Source organism: Coenobita brevimanus, chromosome 72, assembly GCF_032717465.1.
Source record: "Coenobita brevimanus isolate Jiangsu-jjx chromosome 72, ASM3271746v2, whole genome shotgun sequence".
Classification (NCBI taxonomy): Eukaryota; Metazoa; Arthropoda; class Malacostraca; order Decapoda; family Coenobitidae; genus Coenobita; species Coenobita brevimanus.
In genome coordinates, this window is record NC_137025.1 from 22,791,186 (window position 1) to 22,814,502 (window position 23,317).

The 23,317-nt window shown below is 42.1% G+C and overlaps 1 long non-coding RNA gene across 2 annotated transcripts in view; it reads right to left on the minus strand.

The window, feature by feature from the left end:
• Positions 1-23,317, minus strand: part of LOC145407041 (uncharacterized) — a 43,709-nt gene that overhangs the window by 14,767 nt on the left and 5,625 nt on the right. Inside the window, exons 3-5 of one of the 2 annotated variants that reach the window (XR_013898671.1) lie at positions 23,201-23,254; positions 22,239-22,303; positions 19,205-19,268 (exon numbers count right to left, since the gene is read on the minus strand). This is a non-coding gene — a long non-coding RNA (uncharacterized LOC145407041). Of the gene's footprint in view, positions 1-19,204; positions 19,269-22,238; positions 22,304-23,200; positions 23,255-23,317 lie in introns of those variants that run through there. The other variant, XR_013898670.1, reaches the window with a different exon arrangement.

The following is a 23,317-nucleotide window of genomic DNA, read 5'->3' on the forward strand; positions in this document are numbered from 1 at the left end:
ATATATATATATATATATATATATATATATATATATATATATATATATATATATATATTATATATATATATATTTATATATTATATAATATATATATTTATATATTATGTATATATATAATATATATATTTATATATTATATATATATATTTTTATAGATCTATATATATATATTTTTATATATTATATATATATATAATGTATATATTTATATATATATAATATATATATTTATATATTATATATATAATATATATATTTATATATTATATATATATAATATTTATATTTATATAATATATATATTTATATATTATATATATAATATATATATTTATATATTATATATATAATATATATATTTATATATTTTTTACATTATATATATTATATTTATATAATATATATATTTATATAATATATATATTTATATATATATATATATATATATATATATATATTATATATATATATATATATATATATATTATATATATATATATATATATATATTATATATATATATATTATATATATATTATATATATATATTATATATATATATATATATATATATATATATATATATATATATATATATATATATATATATATATATATATATATATATTATATATATATATATATATATATATATATATATATATATATATATATATATATATATATTCTTTGTCAACACCAAACTTCATGCACAGTACACACTACACTTCCTTTTCAAATTTGAAAAAGAAAAATGGCGCATTTAAAGCTGGCCTCGGAGTCCACAGGGGGATTGGACCATAAAATCCCCCACCACCCTCCCCTCTCCCGGTGACCACTCAGAGAGATGGGTGGAACCTCTGTCTGACTCATTTCTTCATTTCTGCAACATTCGCGTCCTTTTCTCTAACTTTCTCTCTGTCGAATATCACCTCTTCTCCTCTAAACCTCACCTTCTCCTCCTGTTTGAGACTCAGCTGTCTGAGGCAACTGACAGGAAACCCTTTTCTGTTTCGAAGGTGGTCGTTTTGTATATATGCGCAACGATTTATTTTCCTCTCGTGTTCCTGAACTTGATTCTTCTGAATTCTCAGCTCTCTGGCTTCGCTTTCTTGTCATTCTCTGACTAAATATGTCTGTGCTGTTTACTTATCTCCTAATTCAACTTGCTATGAAAAAGTCTTCGACTATATTACTTCCACGATGGAACACATTCTATCCATTTCTCCTTTTTCTAAAATCTCCATTCTATGAGATTTCAACGTTCACCACCACCTTTGGCTCTCCTCTCCTTTCACTGATCCACCTGGTGAACAAGCCTACATCTTTTCTTACCTAGAGCAGCTTGTACCTTTATCCCTACCTTTATCCCTGACCACCTTGGAGAGAGCTCCAACATACCTGTCCTCTTACAACTAATCCTTCTGCTTACACTGTTAATCTTTCCTCTCCGTTGGGCTCCTCCAATCACAACCTAATTACCTTGACCTGTCCTATTGCTCTGATACGGCCTGTGGACACTCCAAAGAAACATCGACTATGGCACTTTGAAGCTGCGAATTGAGAGGCCTTCAGGTAGTACTTCTTTGATTTTCCCTGGTATGATTATTGCTTCCATGGCCGGGAGCCATCTGAGTGTGCATTGTGCACTACGGAGGTTATTTTCGCGGGCATGGAAGCATATATTCCCTTCTCATATCCTTTGACTAATGCAAGAAAGCCTTGGTTTAATCACGCTTGTTCTAATGCTCTCCGCAACAAGGAGAGGACCTATAAAAGGTACCAGAACCAACCCAGCCCTGAATCATATCTTGCTTATGTTTCTGCCCGGAATTGTGCTAAGTCTGTTCTTCGCTCTGCTAAAAATAATTCCATCCATGCTAAATGTCGTCAATTTTCCAACTCGAATTCTTCCCGCTCCTTCTGGCACCTTGCCAAAAACCTTCCTTACAACTTTACTTCATCATCCTTCCCTCCTCTTTTCTATTCTGATGACTCTGTATCTATTTCTTCTACTGATAAAGCAGTGATAAAGCAGATCTCTCCACTCAGACATTCTTCTCCAATTTCACCTTAGATGATTCCGGTGCTGTTCCTCCATCACTTCACCCCTCTGACTTCCTCGTGGCCGATATTAAAATTTCTTCTGCTGATGTATTTTCTGCTATCACTGGCCTTAATAATAACAAGGCATTTGGGCCTGATGGAGTCTCTCCTGTTGTCCTCAAAAACTGTGTTTCTGTGCTTGTACCATGCCTAGGTAAACTCTTTCGCCTTTGTCAACTTGTACCTTTCCTTCTTGCTGAAAGTTTGCACTCATTCAGCCAGTCCCGAAGAAGGGTGACCATGCCCAACCCTCTAACTATCGTCCAATTGCTTTAATACCCTAAATTAGCAAGGTCAGGATTAGTACATGAATGGCAAGGTAGTACCTGATTTAGTACCAACAAGAAAATGAAAATAAATATGAAAATGATATAGATTTTAATTACAAATTTTTTGAATGTAACGCAATGTATTTGCAAGAGTTCTAACTTAAAACTACTGAAAAACAAAGAAAAACATAATTTTTATGAAGTAAATAATGGGCAACTATGTAGCAGCAGTGGGAGTGTCGGACTCATCCCAGGGCACCTTTACACGTCCACCTTTGCCTTCTCCACTCCCCCCCCCCATTTGGAATGTTTGTTGTTTACCTTCTGTTTTATAACACTTTTAGCTGCAAAACAACACACATAAATACATAATTATATTATCTAGTAAGCGTTTGCAGCCTTCACCTCACGTTAGTGGCAAGGTGGTACCGAAAAATGGGCCAAGAAGCATAAAACCGAAGTTTTACACGGGAGGAAAACCTACCCACCATGCACGACTACAGCAGACCTTGAACTGAGAATACTGGAGAGGGCGGCCACAGACGCCCATAGGCGGCTGCGTGCTAAAGTTGAATAGGCCTATGGTACCGACTTTGGTGCCACCTTCCTAATCTGGGGTTAACATCCTGTGTCTCAAAAGTTTTCGAGTCAATTCTTAACAGAACAATTTTAAAGCATCTTTCCTATCACAACCTTCTTTCTGATCGTCAGTATGGGTTCCGTCAGGAATGCTCCACTGGCGATCTTCTTACCTACCTTTCAGACTCTGGTCATCCTCCTTTCGGGACTTTGGCGAAAGCTTTGCCATCGCACTTGATATTTCAAAGGCTGTCTATCGAGTCTTGTATAAATCTTTAATATCCAAACTGCCCTCTTACGGTTTCTATCCATCCATCTGTGCCTTCATAGCTTCCTTTCTGGTCGTTCTATAGCCGCTGTTGTAGACGGCCATCGTTCTTCTCCTAGATCTATCAACACTGGTGTTCCTCAGGGCTCTGTCCTATCACCAACTCTCTCCCTTTTATTCATCAATGACCTTATAAGCTGTACATCTAACCCTGTCCACTCGTATGCTGATGATTCCACCCTTCACCTTGCCATTCAGTTCCCGCAACGTCCGTCTCACCAGTTACTTCAACAAACAAGGGATGAGGCTATGGTAAACCTAATGTCTGTGTAGGGTTCTTGGGGATACGACCTTACTAGCAGCAGGCAATAGAGTATCAAGCAACTTTGATACATAAATGTATTTACATATTAACAAACATTTATGTCATCGGACCCAAAAATACCCAATATCCCAAACAATACACAACTAGGCAAACACTTAAATTCTCGGAGCTCTGTCCTTGGGCTCCACACAATCCTCGGGGCTCCACACAATCCTCGAGGCTCCACAGAAACCTCGGGGCTCCACACAATCCTCGGGGCTCCACACAATCCTCGGGGCTCCACACAATCCTCGGGGCTCCACACAATCCTCGGGGCTCCACACAATCCTCGGGGCTCCACACAGTCCTCGGGGCTCCACACAGTCCTCAGGGCTCCACACAGTCCGAACCCATGGCGGCATTCACCCCTTCACCACTCGCGAACGCACACCCACACACGCCGGGTGCCCCAGCACAATGCATGCTTCTCTTCCATAAGCCTTATCCACTGGTTCCCAGTCCTCCTACACTGGGGTCAACCGGGGTGGAAGGCTGGCTGGGAGGTGCAGCTGAGGGCGTTGTGATCTGCTGCTAATCTCACCCTGATTGCGGCTGGTGCTCGTCTGCCCACGTCTCGAGCCAAGATCCCGACAATACCTCCCGATCACAGTTTTCAAGGAGACAGAGCTGCTATGAACAAAGTTTCGTCAGTGTTTCAGATCTCAAAATTATTAGGCAATCTTATTACACCTTCCTTACTACACCTTGTTAATTAACAGGCAATTTTGTTTCGTAACAATGCCACCCAACTTTAAGATTTTTTTTTTTTCTCAATTAACTACTGCGGCTTAAAAAACCCGTACCAACATTATCAATTCCCTTGATGTAGTTTACTGTAAAGGTAAATTCCTGGAGTTTAAGAGCCCATCTCATCAGTCGTCTGTTTAAATCCTTAGCAGTATCCAAATATGCAAGAGGGCCATGATCTGTCTCCAGTATAAACTCTCTTCCGTAGAGATACTGATAAAACTTCCCCGTTGACCAGACGACTGCCAGCAACTCCTTCTCAACTACAGAGTATCTCTGCTCTGCTTGAAACAACTTCTTACTGGCATAGCACACAGGCCACTTCACTCCGTCACGCTCTTGGAGAAGAACTGCTCCCAGTCCTGTGTCAGATGTATCTGTGCGAAGAATAAATGGCTTAGTACAGTCCGCTAGTTTAAGTATAGGTTCCCTTGTGAGAGCTCCCTTAAGTTTATCGAATGCTTCTTGATGCGTCCTCTCCCACTTTACTTTGTTCATGATGGTCTTCTTAGTGAGTTCTGTTAATAGGGCTGCAATTGTAGCATAATCAGGGATAAACCTGCGGTAATAGCCCGATAAGCCTAGGAAAGAACGGACTTCTTTTTTAGTGGTAGGTGGCGATGCTTCCAATATGGATTTAATCTTTCCCGGTATTGGTTTCATGCACCCTTGTCCAATAACATGCCCTAGGTACTCTACAGTCGCCTTACCAAACTCACATTTGGTGGGCCTTGCCGTCAAATTAGCCTGGCGCAATCTACGGAACACTTCCTGCAAAACAGCACAGTGTGTACAAGGATATCATCCAACAAGGTCTCAACATGAGCCATATCACCTAATATCTTTCTCATTAGACGACTGAACACAGCAGGTGCAGTCTTTATTCCAAAAGGAAGTACTGTAAATTGGAACAATCCCATATGAGTGCTAAAGGCTGTGTATTGGTTACTGTGATCATCAAGGGGAATCTTTTTTTTTATTTTTATGCGAGGAAGAAGGCACCAAAGGCCATGAGCCCGCAGTAACAGTTCCCTCCAAGAGAAAAACGAAATACAATATAGAGCCAAATTCAAGATCCGATCATTTTGAGATGCCTGGACACACTGCGTTTGAAAGACTGGAGATCATAGGCAGCAGGAAATACAGACAGAGGGAGACAGTTCCAGAGCTGACCTGTTGCATAAATGAAAGACTGGGAGTAACGGTTAACTCTTCCATTAGAGAGTTGGACAGAAAAGGGATGAGAGTTTTCTGCCAGACGGGTGCTACGCGCCCGTCGTAGAGGTGGAGGGATGCAAGCAGACAGTTCAGAGGAGCAGTGACCATTAAAGTAGCGATAGAAAAGAGATAAAGATGCAACAGTGCGGCGAAGAGACAGAGGTTGAAGGGAGTCAGTAAGAGGAAGGGAGTTAATGAGACAAAAAGCCTTTGACTCCACCCTATTGAGAAGAGCTGTATGTGGGGAGCCTCCCCACACATGAGAGTTGTACTCCACACAGGGGCGGATAAAACCCCTGTATAGAGTCAACAATTGCGCAGGGGTAAAGAAAGAGCGGAGTCGGCTTAGCACACCCAATCTCTTGGAAGCAGATTTTACGAGATGTAATATGATCTTTCCAAGATAAGTCCCGAGTAAATGAAACCCCAAGCATGTTCAAGGATGATGCAGGATTAAGCTGAATATTATTAAACATTAGTGGGTATACCTGTGGAAGATTTTGTCGGGTTGATAGGTGTAAGAACTGAGTCTTAGATGCATTAAAGACAACCATATTATTTTTACCCCAGTCAGAGATACGAGCCAAGTCAGACATTAGGTGTGCCATAGCCTCATCCCTTGATTGTTGAAGTAACTGTTGAGATGGGCGTTGCGGGAACCGAATGGAAAGGTGAAGGGTGGAGTCATCAGCGTATGAGTGGATAGGGTTAGATGTACAGCTTAGATCATTGATGAATAAAAGGAAGAGAGTTGGTGATAGGACAGAGCCCTGAGGAACACCACTGTTGATAGATCTAGGAGAAGAACGATGGCCGTCTACAACAGCGGCTATAGAACGACCAGAAAGGAAGCTAGCGATGAAGGCGCAGATAGAAGGATAGAAACCGTAGGAGGGCAGTTTGGAAATTAAAGATTTATGCCAGACTCGATCGAAAGCCTTTGAGATGTCAAGTGCAATGGCAAAGCTTTCGCCAAAGTCCCGAAAGGAGGATGACCAGGAGTCTGAAAGGTAGGTGAGAAGATTGCCAGTGGAGCGTCCCTGACGGAACCCATACTGACGATCGGAAAGAAGGTTGTGATAGGAAAGATGCCTTAAAATTTTTCTATTAAGAATTGACTCGAAAACTTTTGAAATACAGGACGTTAAAGCAATTGGACGATAGTTGGAGGGTTGAGAGTGGTCACCCTTCTTTGGGACTGGCTGAATGAGAGCAAACTTCCAGCAAGAAGGAAAGGTACAAGTTGACAGACAAAGACGAAAGAGTTTGCCTAGGCAGGCTGTAAGCACAGAAGCACAGTTCTTGAGAACAACAGGAGGGACCCCATCAGGCCCATATGCCTTGTTAGTACTGAGACCAGTGATGGCAGAAAATACATCAACTGAAGAAATTTTAATGTCAGCCATGAGGAAGTCAGAGGGGGGAAGTGATGGAGGAACAGCACCGGAATCGTCTAAGGTAGAATTGGAGGAGAAAGTCTGTGCGAAGAGATCTGCTTTATCAGTAGAAGAAATAGCTACAGAACCATCAGAGTAGAAAAGAGGAGGGAAGGATGATGAGGTAAAGTTGTTAGAAAGATTTTTGGCAAGATGCCAGAAGGAGCGGGAAGAATTCGAGTTGGAGAGTTGAGAGCATTTAGTATGGATGAAATTATTTTTAGTAGAGCGAAGAACAGACTTAGCACGATTCCGGGCAGAAACGTAAAGATTGTGTGATTCAGGGATGGGTTGGCTCCGGTACCTTTTGTAGGCACTCTCCTTGTTGCGGACAGCATTAGAACAAGCGTGATTAAACCAAGGCTTTCTTGCGTTAGTCAAAGGATATGAGAAAGGAATGTATGCTTCCATGCCCAAGAGAATAACCTCTGTAATGCGCAAGGCACATTCAGATGGCTCACGGCCATGGAAGCAATAATCATTCCAGGGAAAATCAAAGAAGTACTGCCTGAGGGCCTCCCAGTCTGCGGCTCCAAAATGCCACAGACGACGTTTCCCTGGAGGGTCCACAGGCCGTACCGGAGTGATAGGACAGGTTAAGGTAATAAGGTTGTGATTGGAGGAGCCCAATGGAGAGAAAAGATTAACAGAGTAAGCAGAAGGATTAGTTGTGAGGAAGAGGTCAAGTATGTTGGAGCTCTCTCCAAGGCGGTCAGGGATACGGGTAGGGTGCTGTACAAGCTGCTCTAGGTCATTAAGGATAGAAAAGATGTAGGCTTGTTCACCAGGTGGATCCGTGAAAGGAGAAGAGACCCAAAGGTGGTGGTGAACATTGAAATCTCCAAGAATGGAGATTTCAGAGAAAGGAGAAATGGATAGAATGTGTTCCATCATAGAAGTAAGATAGTCGAAGAATTTTTGATAGTCAGTAGAATTAGGGGATAAGTAAACAGCACAGATATATTTAGTCAGAGAATGACAGGAAAGCCGAAGCCAGAATGTGGAGAATTCAGAAGAATCAAGTTCAGGAACACGAGAGCAAGATAAGTCGTTGTGTATATATACACAACAGCCACCTTTGGCTTTGAAATGAGTATAGAGAAAGTAGGAGGATACAGAAAAGGGTTTGCTGTCAGTTGCCTCAGACAGCTGAGTCTCCGTTAGAAAAAGAAGGTGAGGTTTAGAGGAGGAGAGGTGGTGCTCAACAGAGCGAAAGTTAGAGGAAAGGCCGCGAATGTTGCAGAAATGAAGAAGAAGAGAGTCAGACAGTGGTTCCAGGCACCTTGAGTCGTCACCGGGAGAGGGGCAGATGGTGGGGGCATTTATGGTCCCCCCCCCTGGGGACTCCGAGGCTTGATAAAATGACGCCATTTTTGGTAAATTTTGAATAGGAAGAGTAGTGTGTACTGTGCATGTAGTTTGGTGAAGATAGTTTGAGAAATTTGTACTGGAGAGCATGCTGGCCTAGTCTCTGTGTAACTGAGACACTGAAAAAGTTCAGCAAAGGGGGATGGTCAGGAACTAGTCCTGAGGGCTGATGAAACGGGAGCTCCAGCACTCCCTGTCATCAGCTTTCCATCCACCTCGGGAGTACTGCCCTGCTCGACTGGTGCTACAATCTATTTTCGAAAAGTATTTACTGTGCTCTGTCTCCTCTCAGGGTTACTCATCGGCTCGGCATCAAAACTGATTAGGTTATTCAGTTTTCTAAAATCCAGACACGATCTATAATTCCCATCCTTTTTCGGCACAACTAGCATAGGTGATGAATAGGGAGATTCTCAGGGTTCTATTATACCAGAGCTTAGCATAGTCTTAATTTCATCCTCTACTTTGCTCTCCAAGTTGTAAGGAATAGGGTAAGACCTTAATCGTACAATCTCTGGACACAGCAAGTTAATGTTATGCTGAACAACACTGGTTTTACCTGGGATGTCCGTAAGCACGTCTGAATACAACTGCAGAATTTCTCTCACTATAGTTTGCCTCTCTGGATTTAGCTCCGAATTGACTAGCATCACGCCAACTCTCCTTCTGGCACGTACTTTGCAACACACTGAAATTCCCCTGTCTGTCATCCTCACACTCCAACACAGCAACAGCGGCCTGCTGCAGGAATTCGGGTGTCCTCTGGAAGTATCTTTTAAGCATATTAATATGGAATTTCCTGTGGATCCCATTTACGTCAATGATGTAATTCAACTTGTTGGAACATTCCACCACTTTGTATGGCCCTTTCCACTGTAGGAGTAACTTGTTACTGTCTGTGGGCAATAATAGTAAAACATCATCCCCTACCTTCAGGTGTCTGTCCCTAGTTTTGATATCATAGTAGTGTTTCGCTGTCTCCTTTGCATACCTTAGTTCAGATAGTGCCATCTTGCAGGTTTCTTCCAACCTTTCCCATAGGTTAATCACATACTCATACACTGACCTCATCTCTGGCTCAGTAACTCTCTCCTCCCAAAGATCATACAGCAAAGATAAAGGTCCTCGTACTGTATGTCCATAGACTAGTTCGAACGGAGAGAACTTTGTACTCTTCTGAGGTACAGCTGTGGACATATCAAACAGAAACACCCCGCCCACCAGCAAGGTGGTGTAATGTTCTCTGCATCTGGTAACATTGATTGGTATGGAACTTCACCAGGTTTCGTTCGGTCGCTAGGACGAACCGAACGCGGTGATTATTGCTGTTGTGTACAGTTATTGATGGTATATAAGCAATGTCCCGCCTGACAGTATACTGAAAGTAACGACGTTTTCTGAATATAGTAATAAAATAATTTCACACTATACATATTCGTAATTTAGTCACATGAAACACACGTTTTGTAAGTGTGACGAACAATATATCATTTACTGACGGTCGGCATATAAGCCATTATAACATAGTCTCCATTCCCGCATCTATCATAATATTCACAAAATTACCGTGACCCCCTCCTCCCTGACAGTCAACCTGAAACTGGTAGACCTCTTTAAGTGGCGCCACAGGAGGAGGCAGGGTGGGGCCCCTAGGAGACAGGAGTAGGGATGTGGGTGAGGAGGGAGCAGTACTGGTCTGGCTGGTAGGAGGGGGCTCTACAGGAGACGAGTGATGCGGTAGGGGAGAGTGAACTAGGATGGGGTGCATATATGATACGCTGGTGACATGGTGCCAAATTAGCTATAGTTCAACGTTGGTTATGGAATTTGATAGTCAGGCTGTTAAACGTTAAACAGACTTTGGCACATTACACAGTTTGCCAGCATGTTTTGTTATATCGTCTAAAGGACGACCTACTCCCCATGGGGTGGCACATTACACAAACCCTGCAGTATTAGTGTATGATGACGACTATGTCATCACATGATGAGACATGAAACGTCCCTACTAAGGATTTCAGGGGCAGTGTCCAACTGTTTTTTTTAAATAACGTCTCAACAAAGCGTCGGACAAGGATTTAACTTTGGCAGTGCATGTTTGAGACCCCGACCTAATTTGTAAAATTATGCTTTTGTACCAAATGTGTATGATAAAGGCATTTATAAGAGTAAATGTAGGGTAAACTTAGCTAAAATCGTCAGAGGCATGTAGCGAGGCTAGCTTCGGTCACGATACAAGCCCCGCCCACAATTCGGAACATGACGTCGGTGTGACGTAGTAGTAATCACCGACGCAAGTGGCATTTCTATCTTTCTAACCCCCCCCCCAACATACTGTACTTTCTCTCTCTCTCTCACACACAAACACACACACACACACACACACACACACACACACACACACACACACACACACACACACACACACACACACACACACCGAAGTAATATTTCACCCCTACTATACATTCAGTATGGTCCTTATATGAGAAGAATGTTTGCGAAATCTATCTATGCTCGCCATCGCTGAAGTTTTGGTTTGGTAACGTCTCTCCTGTCGGCAACCGCCACATCACCTCGCCCAGCGGTGCCAGCTCAGGCAGTGATTACTACTCTTCAGAAGTGAATAAGTCATATTGACGTCACAATATGTGTAAGAGGGCGATGCATATACTATGTACTAATAGGGAGTCTGGAGGGATGTACAGTCACTAAAAATCAGCCGCAGCTCAGAAATATGAGTAACCCAGAGGCATTGAATCTGAAGCAGCTTACATAAAGACAGAACTGCCACTTGCGTCGGTTATTACTACTACGTCACACCGACGTCACGTTCCGAATTGTGGGCGGGGCTTGTATCGTGACCGAAGCTAGCCTCGCTACATGCCTCTGACGATTTTAGCTAAGTTTACCCAACATTTACTCTTATAAATGCCTTTATCATACACATTTGGTATAAAAGCATAATTTTACAAATTAGGTCGGGGTCTCAAACATGCACTGCCAAAGTTAAATCCTTGTCCGACGCTTTGTTGAGACGTTATTTAAAAAAAACACTTGGACACTGCCCCTGAAATCCTTAGTAGTAACATCGTGGATGACGACTGTGATATCGAAAGCAGAGGAGGGGGAGGGAGGAATTTTCTCTGGCTACAATTAATAACAGTGAACAGTAGTGATTCATGCCTATGGTTCTCGTTACTATCTGTAGGGCACCGGTGTAAACCAACACATGATTTACTAGGGGGAGAGGGATGGACTGGATCCCAGAACATATGTGGCGATACTGGGATGGGTTAATAGTCGGTTAGAGAGAAGCAATATCAGCTGTATTATATGATCTTTATGTTGGAGTACTGTTAACCCTAGAGTGATAGAGTAAACTGTGGTATGAAGGACGTGTAACTTAAACAATCTGATTCACAACATCAGTATCCAGTTTACTGTCCCCCCTTCCCTCTTCCCGACAACTGCGTGCACTCAGACATGGGTACTGACGGGGAAGAGAGATGGCCATAATGACTGCTCCACCATGAACCGCGGATCACAAGGTTATACATCAACTACAGTGGTTCACCTGTTTTCTTTGGTGGATTGCAATATACACCGTTACTCAGCCAAGGCAACAGCTCCATGTTCGGACACTGCTGAAATGTGTAGCTCAGTAGTTGCTCTCCGTGAACAGGACAATGGTCCTTGTATTTATCTTTATCCTGTCTGTTTCATACAGTGTGAACGCCGCTCGGTTGTTTAGCCTAACAAAACAAACTACAGAATAAGTGTTTGCATTCAATACAAAAATTTTCTGTAACTAATGGCATAGTCAATGTAATATGCACGTGCTCAAACTGGATAACTGCAGATATTACAACCTTGATCCACCATTGTTGGCTCAAGGGTTTGTGAAGGAATGCTTACGACATACGACAGTTGCTCAGTATGAACCTAAGTATAACTAATAACCAATGGCAATCTGTAAAATCAACAGCCAGATATGGCATACGGAAAACGGTAACATACCTGGTTAAGTAAATCCATCTTATTTTACATTGGTACCATACAGATATTAATGAGTACCATAGGGACCATCATTACTGTCAGACTGTTCATTTTTATTGTTGATAAAGGAAAAACCTACATAGGTCTATCCCTACTCTGTCTGCGATATCAGTCGTCATCCATGCTGATACCATGTAATAGGCTACAAGGGTAATTCCCAATCACTATGACAACATCCGTAACAGCTGACAAACTGTGGGGACGTGTAATATATTTGCACATTAACAAATAGTCACCATACTCGTAATACAAGGGTAGGCCTACTGAGCCACCCAGTGGAAAGTCTGTCGTGAACTGTTACAAACCATGACGGTCAATAACAACATTTGGCAATGCTAACATAACGTTTCATGGTCTGACAGTAATACTCCATATTCTCTATGAAACACCGATTTGGCCCAGTCAACATAATGTAATCTGTCCCTCTCACTGTAGCTCCTGTCGTCTACCAAAGTCCACCTCTCTACCCCATCGAGCCCCCAGTTCGAACACTATTGCCCTCTTCCTCATCCACTTCCTTCCTCGTGTCTCCCAGGTCCCCCACCACCACCTTGCTGCACCCTGTGTAGCCACTTCCTGTATGTAGTGAACTTGCTTCGATTTCAGAGGTCTACCAATGTTAGGTTCATTGGTGGCTATGAGGAAGCTGATAACTATGACTTATATATATGATAAATTATTAGCAATGGCATGGTTCATGATTCGAAACTAAACCACTCATGAAATCAGAGTCTAAACCACTCATGAAATCCGTGTCAAAACCACTCATGAAATCCGGATTATTTTTATAATAACTGCCATTATGTATCATAAATATATTTTCTGACAGAAAATTGCCCATATATTATCACCATTAACTGAACACAGCGGCAATGATCGCCGCGTTCGGTTCGTCCTAGCGACCGAACGAAACCTGGTGAAGTTCCATACCAATCAGTGTTACCAGATGCAGAGAGCATTACACCACCTCGCTGGTGGGCGGGGTGTTTCTGTTTGATATGTCCGCAACTGTACCACCCTGTAGGCGAAAAGTAGTGGGTCAGTATATCTATGCCATTCCCTGGGTTGTTCACTGAACATCCTCCTCAACATCTTAAATGTTCCATTGAATTTTTCAACGAGTCCATTGCACATTGCGTGATAAGGAGTCGTTGTGAATTGTTGTATGGAGAGGAGTTTAAACACTTCCTTCATCATTTCGGAGGTGAACTGAGTCTCTCAGTCTTACTATACATCCCTTGGAATACCTATTCGGCTGAATATACTGACCAAGCCTTCTGCCACACTACTGGTATCGATGTTTTTTAATGCCACTGCCTCCGGATACCTGGTTGCAAAATCCACCAGCGTCAAAATATACCGTGAGCCGTTAGAAGAGCGAGGTTCAATGGGTCCTACCAGGTCTACGGCCACACGAGCAAAGCGTTCACCAATAAGAGGCATTTTGCCTAACCTGCCCCTACCAACTCGTCCCTTATCGGTGGTGCGTTGGCTTACATCACACGATCTGCAATACCTTTCCACATCCCTAGAAATTCCCGGCCAGAAGAACTTGTCCATTATTCTGTCACGAGTTTTCCCAATACCTACATGACCTCCCATAATACCCGAGTGAGCCAATTCAAGTATAGCAGGACGACAGGATACCGGAACTGCCAACTCTTCCTTAACATTTCCATTAACTTCTACTACCCTGTACAATACTCCCCGTTTCTGTACGTATCTGGACATTTCGTTTCTCTTTTCTCTCCTGAATATTCCTCTTCCTCAGCATATCTCCTTAGCCTTCCTAATGAGATGTCTTCTTTCTGAGCCTGTTTCAGAGTCGTATTTTTCAACAGGTTAATCACTTCAGCCACTTTTAGTTTAGGTAATCTTTTTTGTCTAGTAGCCTGACTTCTAGTTTCCACGGCACAATTTACTGCAGGTTCCACTATCTCATGTTTTTCTCCAGGAGTGGCTCCTGGTATTTCTCCAATGATAAGATCATACAGTGGGTTTTCCAAGCACGCTGCTACTGTACTTCCCACATAATATGGAGTGTCCACATATATTTCTGCCTCGGGGTAAGCATACACCTCGGAATTAGCCATTATCACATATAGATATTTCCCAGTAAAGTTCTTTTCAGGCACCAAGGATTTCTTCACTAGAACAGTAGTACACCCTGGATCTCTCATAACCTCCACAGTTGTTCCTTCAACCGTTCCTAATCCCGTATTCAATGTGCACCTTCCATCAGGATGTGATCCTCCACACACAACCTTAAAACCTTTGCCGTCGTTTACAATCCACCTCTGCTCATCCATTAATTCTTTAGGGTAGACTGCAACAAAGGCTGCGGCTTTCTTCGTCGACTGCAAATCCCGACTACTCTGGCACTGGTCATCGCTGCTCATTGATGCAGCTGCTGGTTCCTTCTTGGATTGCTTAACTTGTAAATTACGTCGAGAGTAGCAGTCCTTCGCTTTATGTCCTGACTTATGGCATATGAAACAGGATCCTTGAATTCTAGTGGCAGGTTTAGGAACACTGGAAGTTTCTCGGTTATCCGAAGTATGCTGCTTTGACGAACTCTGTGGGTAGGGTTTGTTCATAAGTCCACCGTGTGCTTCAATATACCGGTCACCTGCTTCAACCATTTCGTCGAGATTCTTAAAAGATCTCTCCCTCAGAAAAATACACAACCCCTTATCACAAGCCTCTAGAAATTGTTCCCTCAACAAAATATCCTCCAAACTCTTATAATCCTTTGGGCACTCTGCTAACTCTAGCCAGCTTTCAAGTAATTTCCGTAATCTAGCAGCCAACTGTTTAGCATTTTCACCTTTACTAAATTTGCACTGTCGAAACTTCAACCGAAAACCCTCTGCAGAACAGTCAAACCCTTCACGGTATTTCTCAGCCTCTGAACGAGCTAACTGGTGATATAAGTCTAAGGCTTTGCCCTGCAAAAGTGAAGCAAGACTTATTGCCCATAAGCCCTTAGGCCACTTTGCGCTCGTTGCAAAGCGTTCATACCGGAGAAGATATGCGTCGATATTATCGTGTTTCTCATCAACAACAGGCAACTTAGGCAGCTTTATCAGTTCAGACTGCGGCGAAATTGCACTGTCGTCTGGAGAGGTTTGGGCACTTACTTCTAATTCACGCACCCTTAGTTCCTCCCGTTTCAGTTCTCTCTCTTGCCTCCTTTCTTCACGTTCTGCTGTTTCTTTTTATCTCTCTCACTGCAGAGTCTCATCGACAAACTTACGCAATTGTTCATCGTCAAGTCCAAGTTCACGGCCAACATCCACAATACGTTGCACTTCCATTGCTCAAAATCACTCATTACTCAACGCTGAATAAGATAGTCCCTGTTCGGGGGCCAAATTGTAGGGTTCTTTGGGATACGACCTTACTAGCAGCAGGCAATAGAGTATCAAGCAACTTTGATACATAAATGTATTTACATATTAATGAATTAATTTACATATTAACAAACATTTATGTCATCGGACCCAAAAATACCCAATATCCCAAACAATACACAACTAGGCAAACACTTAAATACACGGAGCTCTGTCCTTGGGCTCCACACAATCCTCGGGGCGTCCACACAATCCTCGGGGCGTCCACACAATCCTCGGGGCGTCCACACAATCCTCGGGGCGTCCACACAATCCTCGGGGCGTCCACACAATCCTCGGGGCGTCCACACAATCCTCGGGGCTCCACACAGTCCTCGGGGCTCCACACAATCCTCGGGGCTCCACACAGTCCTCGGGGCTCCACACAGTCCTCAGGGCTCCACACAGTCCGAACCCATGGCGGCATTCACCCCTTCACCACTCGCGAACGCACACCCACACACGCCGGGTGCCCCAGCACAATGCATGCTTCTCTTCCATAAGCCTTATCCACTGGTTCCCAGTCCTCCTACACTGGGGTCAACCGGGGTGGAAGGCTGGCTGGGAGGTGCAGCTGAGGGCGTTGTGATCTGCTGCTAATCTCACCCTGATTGCGGCTGGTGCTCGTCTGCCCTCGCCTCGAGCCAAGATCCCAACAATACCTCTGGATCACAGTTTTCGAGGAGACAGAGCTGCCATGAGCAAAGTTTCGTCAGTGTCTCAGATCTCATAATTATTAGCCAATCTTATTACACCTTCCTTACTACACCTTGTTAATTAACAGGCAATTTTGTTTCCTAACAGTCTGACTTGTCTCGTATCTCTGACTGTGGTTAAAATAATCTGGTTGTTTTTAATGCATCAAAAACTCACTTTTTACACCTATCATCCCGCCACAATCTTCCACAGGAGTACACACTAATGTTTAATAATATCCAGCTCAATCCTGCATCATCCTTGAACATGCTTGCAATTTCATTCACTCGGGACTTATCTCGGAAAGATCATATTGCATGTCTTGTAAAATCTGCTTCCAAGAGATTAGGTGTGCTAAACCGACTCTGTACCTTCTTTACCCCTGCACAGTTATTGACTTTATACATGGGTTTTATTCGCCTCTGTTTAGAGTACAATTCTCATGTGTGGGGAGGCTCCCCACATACAGCTTTTCTCAATAGGGTGGAGTCAAAGGCTTTTCGTCTCAACTCTCCTTCTCTTACTGGCTCCCTTCAACCTCTGTCTCTTCACCGCACTGTTGCATCTTTATCTCTTTTCTATCGCTACTTCATTGGTCGCTGCTCCTCTGAACTGTCTGTTTGCATCCCTCCACCTCTACGATGGGAGTGTAACACACGTTTAGCAGCAAACTCTCATCCCTATTCTGTTCAACTCTCTAATGCAAGAGTTAACCGTTACTCCCAGTCCTTCATTTATGCAACGCTGGAACTATCTCCCTCAGTTTGTATTTCCTACTTCCTATGATCTCCAGTCTTTCAAACGCAGTGTGTCCAGGCATCTCGAATTCAACGGATTTTGAATTTGGCTTTCCTTTGTATTTTTTTTTTCTTGGAAGGAACGGTTTGCGGACCCCTGGCCTTTCGTTCCTTCTTTCTTGAGTAAATATATATATATATATATATATATATATATATATATATATATATATATATATATATATATATATATATATATATATATCCATCCATCCGTCATCCAATCCTACGTTGCCCCATGAGGAGCGTAGGAGCCCGGGGCCAGGCAGTTGGTTCTAACATTGAAGATGAGAGTGACCAGCCTCACTTATATCCCTGAGTGGCATTACGTGAGGAATAAACCTCAACCACTTCTTGGATATAAACCTTCACCAGCCCAATCCGACTGGAGTGCAATAATTACCCACTAAACCACCAGGCTCCAATATTTGGTTATATGGTTACCACCCAACGTAGCCAAATGATTCCCGGGTGTACAGGAAGCCATTTGGCTTCTCACTCAGTGTAGAGTCACTTACAGGCAGAAGGAAGAGGAAAGAATGGAGGAAAGAAAGGCAGAGGAGGGAGTGTAAAGTCACCCGTAAGGACGAGGAAAGAATGAAGGAAAGAAGACAGACGAGGATGGAAGGGAAGAAGGATGGAGAAATTAAAAGGGCAGACACCCGAGAGCAACTCTACATCGAGTGAGTGGATGGTGAGCGCTCCCACCGACATCTATTTATCTCTCTCTCTCTCTCTCTCTCTCTCTCTCTCTCTGTAAGTATATATTATATATATATATATATATATATATATATATGAATCTTGATCATCCATATATATATATATATATATATATATATATATATGAATCTTGATCATCCATTTTATTGTGATGCGGAGGAATTCACAGTTGTGGATTTGGAGATATTTTGTGGTGTGGAGGTATTCCGACTTTTTCGATAGTTGTACCAGAAATTATTTTGTGTTTGATTGAAATGGCAGTGAGACCCAGAATGTAGCCCATATATTTTATTAGAGGCATAAAACAGCTCCTACAAAAGGTTACAGTTTGGACACAGAAAAGTTCCAAAATATCATTTACCATTCTCATTTATGATTCTAGATTATAAATTCTAAATTATTTAAACCCAGTGACTTCGTTAATGCTAAGCACAATTTTAATTAAACCAGTTTATAAACTAGTGTGTTGGAACAAACAACGTTTGCACTAGCAGTGACCACTGACTCAATTGTAAGTTCATTTATGCATGTAAATAAAAATAATAGACAACATTTTCTTGTGCTGGAAAAAAGAGGAAAGTAAAGGGATAATTAGCACAGGTGTGTGTGTGTGTGTGTGTGTGTGTGTGTGTGTGTGTGTGTGTGTGTGTGTGTGTGTGTGTGTGTGTGTGTGTGTGTGTGTGTGTGTGTGTTCTGGGAACTACATTATTTTTGATGAGCAAATGGAAGCCTAATTTATAACATTTTAACTGTTATGACAGAGTGGTAATATTGGCGTAATAGTACATAGGCTGCCAACAGAAATTAATGTATCCAATGTCTATCAAGCATCCAATCTCTGATAATTTAGTTAACTGAACAGTATTTAAGTCGACGTATAGTACGTCATTATCATGTGCTTCCTTCCTTCCCACGAGGTATGTCATGCACTTGCTGTTAGAATGAGAGGAGGGGTGTTGAGTAATACATGTCAAAATCACTACAGAACAGATTCACAAACACTTTTACAAGCAGTTCCCTGTTGTACATGAGAAATGTATTTTTCAAAGGTAAAAGAAGGAGAATCATTAACTTCCAACGCTTCCTGTTGTTATTAGAAGCCCAAATCCTAATTACGAGATGCAGTTAGTCGTATGTTTGTGCATCCTGGCCCGGGATGAGTTCCGTCAGTTTGGTCGTTTTAATGGTGCTGACACTAACGGCCATCATGGTCCCTTTCTCGCCTTGGGAAACATTGCCAGATCTGACAAAATAAAACTTAGTACATGAAGCTGTAGTGGTGCGAATGAACGTGGTTTGTTTGCTTAATGTTAGGAAATAATAACACCTTTGGGACAATTTAAGTAAATATATGATGTTATAAAGTTTTATTATTATTTTTTTTTATTAGAGTAATGCTTGAGATTTTATAACTTACTGACAGCTAATAGATAATGTTTGTCTATAATACTCATGGATAATTTCAAAGTAAAAAGCTCTGTTTGCAGTGTTAACAAGTGTTGTCCCGATTAAAAAAAAAAGGTTACATCAAAATTAATTAATAAATCAATTACTTCTGCCATGTTCTCTCTCTCTCTCTCTCTTCTCTCTCTCTCTCTCTCTCTCTCTCTCTCTCTCTCTCTCTCTCTCTCCACTTAATGTGGGTGTGATGTCTACTCGTCGGCTACAGATGCCCGTCTCAGGGTGTTAGATTCGGTGTATCATGTTGGTGTATATCTGGCGACTGGGGCATTCAGGCCATCCTCGATTTCGAATCTGTCGGTGGATGTTGATACTTTCCGGATTTACGTCGCCTTATGTTGATGATGAGGTATTAGTATCGTCTTTCCCACCTACCAGACTCAGTGGCTTCTGCCGTAGTGCCACGGGATTACTACTCTTCTGTTTATACCTCTCCCCCAAGTTTCCTGAAGCACATATGTTACAGGGTCTGATCTTTTACGTCAGCTTTCTCTGTCCCTTTGCTGATATTTCGTCCGCATGGGCCCCGAGGGTAGGGTATTGGCTGCTCCCCAGTGATGTTCTGTTGTTCCGTTACTGGTAGAACATGCCTCTTCTCATGACGGCCCCGTCTCTGTCGATACCGATGGACCGAAGACGGGTGCTGTGATGGGCTTTGGTGTCGTCTTCCCATCCTTTTGCTAGGGCGGTAATATTCTTGGGATTTCTTTTTTAACAACAGAACTGACTGAGCTTTTAACTGCTCTCCAGATCAAGCATGTGGCTTAATGGTGATGCCAACGTGTTAAGTATCTTGCTGGTGATGACAGTGTTTCTTTTTTCTATGCGAGGATGAAGGAACCAAAGGCTGAGCCCGCAAAATGTCCCTTTCAAGAAAAAAAAATGATACAAAAGAGAGCCAAATTCAAGATACATTAATTTCGAGATGCCTGAAAGACTGGGGATCATAGGCAGAGGGAAACACTGACAGAGGAAGACGGTTCCAGAGTTGACCTGTTGCATAAATTAAGGACTGGGAGTAACGGTTAACTCTTGCATTAGAGAGTTGGACAGACAAGAGATGAGAGTTGGTTCCTAGACGGGTGCTACGCGCCCGTCTTAGGGGTGGAGAGATGCAAGCAGACAGTTCAGAGGAGCAGTAACCATTAAAGTAGCGATAGGAAAGACATAAGAGGCAACAGTGCGGCGAAGAGACAGAGGTTGAAGGGAGCCAGTAAGAGAAGGAGAGTTAATGAGACGAATTGCCTTTGACTCCACCTTATTGAAAAGCTGTATGTGGGGAGCCTCCCCACACATGGGAGTTGTACTCTAAACAGGGGGGAATAAAACCCGTGTATAAAGTCAACAACTGTGCCGGGGTAAAGAAGGTACGGAGTCGGCTTAACACACCCAATCTCTTGGAAGCAGATTTAGCAAGAGGTGCAATATGATCTTTCCAAGGTAAGTCCCGAGTGAATGAAACCCCAAGCATGATCAAGGATGATGCAGGATTGAGCTGGATATTATTAAACATTAGTTGGTACTCCTGTGGAAGATTTTGACCGGTTGATAGATGTAAAAATTGAGTCTTTGATGCATTAAAAACAGCAAGATTATTATTACCCCAGTCAGAGATACGAGCCAAGTCAGACATTAGGCTGACTGTTATGCCACAGTGTTACGTGGTTTGATGGTGATCACATGGTGTTTCGTGGCTTGATGGTTGTGTCACAATGTTACGTGGATTGATGGTGATGCCACAGTGTTACGTGGTTTGATGGTATGCCACAGTGTTACGTGGTTTGATGGTATGTCACAGTGTTACGTGGTTTGATGGTAAGTCACAGTGGTACTGTACTGTACATTGTAAGCAAAGTTCAAGTCAGGAACAAATGCTTATCAGAACTGTGTCATCGTCAGTATGGAAGGGATCACATGCGACATTATGAGATCGTTTCACAACATCATTTAGAGCGGAAGTGTAATTAACTTAACTCAGAATGGATATTCGCTGAGTCAATACCACATTCCACAGCAACCCTAAGAAATCTGATCATAGCTCTTCATAGGAACGGGACTTACTGGTAACTGCAGTACCAAACCTCGAAGCAAGAGAATTTTATTCTGCCTAGGATTCTCTGGAAAATACCTTGATAGGCATCAGGACATGACATCCCAGACAGTCCCTTGGTTCACAGAGTCGCAGAATCACACTCACTGATTTGTTTCGGCCGAAGTGAGTTAAGGGCTACAATGAAACATTGAAGACAAACAACGATATCAGAAGCAACTAAGGTATTATTGTGAATTGAAGTGGGATATCATTGGTGAACTGACCTTGAGTGTCAGTAGTGAACATGCTGGTTGAGTTGGAGTATCACTGCTTAACGTGTGCTGAATGTTTTATTATTTAAATTAGCACACATACCCTCCGTGAAGGGTACTGAACTGTAAGCAAAATAAATATTTCTAGAACTTCATGTACATAAAACTGCAATGCATGATCTTACATGAGTTCGAGGTAAATCCTTCTCAGACTTTGTGGGCATCGCAGTTTGTTACTGATGTTTAAAAATTACACGTTAATGACAGTCTAGAAAATAGCAAAAAAAAATATAGATGTTATGAATTTGCACATTATACACACACACACACGCATATATATATATATATATATATATATATATATATATATATAATGTAACGAGAGAGAGAGAGAGAGAGAGAGAGAGAGAGAGAGAGAGAGAGAAAGAGAGAGAGAGAGATTACTTACTTGCTCCTCATGAGTACAGTTCATCAACTCGTGGCACTGCTCGGAGATACCGTCCGTGTCACAACCTGCAGTTTGGTAAGGGAGACAGGTAACAGAATGAGAAGTAATTTAACTCATTCTGATTTGTGAAAATCGCCACCATCACCACCGCCGCCGTTCATGGAAGACGGTGAGAGCAACTTCCTCCACCTCCCACCCCCAGCAAACATACTCATTAGCACAGACACACATGGATTATATAGTCTTGTTCAAACACTGGATGCGCAGTTATTATAACTACATATCGTACATTATTTCATACTAAATCTTCACATACTGTACATACCTACATACTTTTTCTATTGTACATATTTATATCATGCGGTATTAACAACAAAATCATTCATTCTTTCACTAACAGCTTACTCCATCCTGATCATTGCCACATATAATAACACTTTAACTTACAAATGTCACATTTTCACATATACGCATTTTTTTCTTATTGTTTTATTTTACACTTCGCCAGTACATCATTTTTTTTCCCCCTTGACACGCTTCCATTTTCTTCCTTTCTTCTTTCATTATTCATGCATTCTATACTGCCGTACATGCCGGCCTGTTCATGCTGGGGCCTCGACAGGAAAAGAACTCTGTGCAGAAAATCTAATATGAGAGACGAAGTCAGACGTGAGCAGGATTTTAAGTCTAACTCTTTAGCCTATCTCCCAACATGTAGGGGTTATCTCCTTGAATCAGAATATCTACTTTCATTTTCCTAATACATCAACTAGGCGACTTTATACAACTAAGGAAACATGGCTCATCAAGCAGTTTTTAGTATAACAATAAGTGAAGGGCAGGTTTGTTACTTAGTGCACCACAACATATACAACTGAACTCCAGCTAAACTTTTCTTGTGTTACACTGACTAAAGAAGCTGATCTACATACGGGAGACACAAAATCAGGTGGAACACTTACGTGATGTTATGTCCTCAACACAGGTTTCGCACGTTGCATTTCCTTTGCACATCTCTGAAATGCAAAACATAGCTTCATTTGTATATTTTAATGAACTGGCTCCAGCACCACTTGATG